This window comes from Macaca thibetana, chromosome 8 (assembly GCF_024542745.1).
Source record: "Macaca thibetana thibetana isolate TM-01 chromosome 8, ASM2454274v1, whole genome shotgun sequence".
NCBI lineage: Eukaryota > Metazoa > Chordata > Mammalia > Primates > Cercopithecidae > Macaca > Macaca thibetana.
In genome coordinates this window covers 136643534-136647059 of record NC_065585.1, presented here as the reverse complement: position 1 = coordinate 136647059, position 3526 = coordinate 136643534, and positions in this window count along the sequence as shown.

Genomic DNA, 3526 nt, shown 5'->3' with positions numbered 1-3526 from the left:
AAAATTGATGTGTTACGTAATGACTATAGTATTCTGGGAGCCTGCTCCATAAATTATAACTAAATATATTAAATAGAAATACTTGAATATCATATAATTATGACTGAAGATTATGTGGTTCAAAGCATACCGTTTTGTGTAATTGCTTCTGTGGTCACTTTAATTTCAGAATAATTTGTCCATGATAAAATACATAACATATATCTCATATATTCTCTTCCCAAGGAGGTGGTTCATACTACTTGTTTAGACAGAGAAGCTGCTGAAATTCAGTGAATTTGCATTCAATAAAATCATTATAAAAATTCATTTTCTAGAGAAGTACAGTCCAATGCTCTAGTTCAGGGATACCCAACCCCCAGAACACAGACTCTGGGTCCATGGCAGAAGGTGAGTGGCAGGTGCGTGAGCAAAGCTTCTTCTGTATTTACAGCTGCTCCCCATTGCTCCCATTACCACCTGATCTCCGTCTCCTGTCAGATCAGTGGCAGCATTAGATTCTCACTCACAGAAGCACAAACTCTTCTCTGAACTATGCATGTGAGGGATCTAGGTTGTGCATTCCTATGAGAATCGAATGCCTGACTGTCACTCTCTCCCATCCACCCCAGATGGGACCATTTGGTTGCAGGAAAACAAGCTCAAGGCTTCCATCAATTCTACATCATGGTGAGTTGTATAATTATTTCATTATATATTACAATGTAATAATAATAGAAATAAAGTGCACAATAAATATGATGCACTGGAATCATCCCGAAACCTTCCCACTCCCTGGTCCATGGAAAAATTATCTTCTACGAAACAATCCCTGATGCCAAAATGGTTGGGAACCACTGCTGTAGTTATTGAAATCTCTCAGAAATAATTTAAGGTATATTAATATGGTAGGCTGTGACTTAAATGACTGTTTATACCTGTTAAATATCACTATTTTGTTTCATCCCCTTTCTTAAAAATGTAAAACTTAAAATTTATTGTTACTATTATTATTATTATTGTTTGAGATGGAGTCTTGCTCTGCCTCACCCAAGCTGAGTGCAGTGGTGCCATCTCGGCTCACTGTAGCCTCCGCCTCCCAGGTTCAAGCAGTTCTCCTACCTCAGCCTCCCATGCAGCTGGGATTACAGGCACATGACACCACACCGGCTCATTTTGTATTTTTAGTAGAGATGGGGTTTTGCCATGTTGGCTAGGCTGGTCTCAAACTCCTGACCTCAGGTGACACCTGCCTCCGCCCCCCAAAGTGCTGGGATTACAGGTGTGAGCCACCGTGCCCAGCGTAAAAATTTTATTTGACCAGAAAAATTCAAGATCGGACTGATAATCTATGGTGCCCACACAGGATGTGTAGCTTCAATTCCTGACTACCCCAATTCATGCATTCCCTAGAATGTAAAAATTTCTAGCATCTTTCAGGTTAAAATAATGGCTATGGTTATTACAAAGATAATTCGAAGAGAAAAATAATGCATCAGTCTACTATGTGCATGACCTGCGATATATTATGTTCATATTAGGGATCCTGAATCATTTAAGAGCAAAAGTAAATTAGACAATAGGATACATAATCACTTTTAGAAGGATTTAACTACAAAACACTATAATCACTGCAAATAACACTTCACGTCTTGGGGAAATTCACTTACGCAAAGCATCTCAATCACTCAGTGTCAGATACATAACTATAAATTTTATCCAATGTCAATACTTCCATCTATGTACTGGATTAAATTCTTTCTTGCCTACTCATTTCATTCATTCAGCAATTTTTTCTTCTTATTTCTTATTATCATTATTATCTCTTATTGTCATTCCTCCCTCCTTAGTAGATTATTTCCATCGACAAACTCACATGCAGTAATGTACCCTATCTTACCAAATATTTAAGTTAATTGTAAAAGCTGTTCTTGGGCTCCAAATGTTTCTTTGCTCCTCACTCAATTTCTTTGCTCTCCACTAAAAAAAATCTGTAAAATAGTGTCTATAGTCATGGTTTGAATCTCCACTTATCCCCACCTCTTCTCTCCTGTATTTACACTTGTGGGACTCTCATTTTTCACCTACCCTTCCCCAGGTCATCAGCAGTCTCCACATTGCCAGAGGTAAAGGACAATTCTCAGAGCCCTTCTTGGTATCCTTTTAAGCGTCCTTCACACAGTTCAGGCTTCCTACTTTTTGAAATGCTTTATTTTTGGCCTGCAGAATACAATATTCAAAATGCATGCTTTTTCTCCTTCCCCGCTCTCCACTCCTTCTCGGCCTACTAACAGAAATCTTCACCAACCATTACATGTTGGGGTACCCAAGATTTAGATGTGGGGCTTCTGTTCTCTTCTCCATTTACTCACAGGGTAAACATACTGTGTTCTATGGAATCTAAGCGTTCATGTATTTATGTGTTTGGTCTTGAACTCTCCTAGGAACTTCAGTCTCATATTACTGTCTTGCTAAACGTGTCTACTTGGAGGGTCCACATGGAGGTCTAAAGGCATATATTCATGCATCTGGAGGGACCACATCCAATATCAACACAGTGGGAAGGAATAAACTAAGCCAGGAAGCATTTATGATCATTTGGATTTTCTTCTCTTTCATGAAGAGAAAACTCCTTTCCAAAGCCATTCTGCATGCATCAAGCATCTGCAACTCTGAAACTACAACGGAACATCTGCCTTTATGGAATATTTAATAGTTTGACTATTATTTCATTGGGCTTTATGAATTTCATAAAACCCTATTGTGGATAATGCAATAATCTTAGTAACTGTCTGAGTGGAGATTGCGCCACTGCACTCCAGCCTGGCACAGAGTGAGCCTCTAGCTCAAAAAACAAAACAAAAACCTACCCAGAGATGCCCTTAGTGCCCTGACATCGCTTGTCCCCTGCATTCCATTCAGATTTGAACAGATGCGCTTCACTTCTCAGATCTAGTGAACTCAGCTGAAGTCCCAAAAGACTTGGGACACCATTTTATTAAGGAGAAAAATTAGAAAGCAAAAAAGGAGCTAACCCTCCATTTTTATTTTTAACTAATTACTACAGAGCCAAAGAGATGCCCAATTGTTGTAGTAGAAGAGAACTTTCTGAATCAAAAGTAAAGCCAGATTCAATTATTTAGCTGGTCCATGGCTCTTGAATTTGTTAAGTGCTAAAAGCATACTTCTTTACGATGACTGACTCAAATAGTTCTTTCTCATACATAAAACAAATTTAATGCTTTTATTCCGTTTCTGTCTTTACTTTTTCAGATTTCTTTTCCACTTAACTACATGATAGGACATTTCGAGCCAGTTGTTGAAGTCTAATGGATTGACTGAGACTGTTCCATCTTACTCTTTTTAGAGGCAAACAAAGAGGATCAATCAAACTTCTAATCTTGAATTCCACATTTGCATGAATAATTCTAGGGAATATCATCCACTTTCAATAGCAGGAGGTATGAATTTATTTTCACAATGATCAGATGACAAGTAAGTTATACTGCCTGTATTTCCAGAGCACTCCAGGATGGTTTTTAAATGC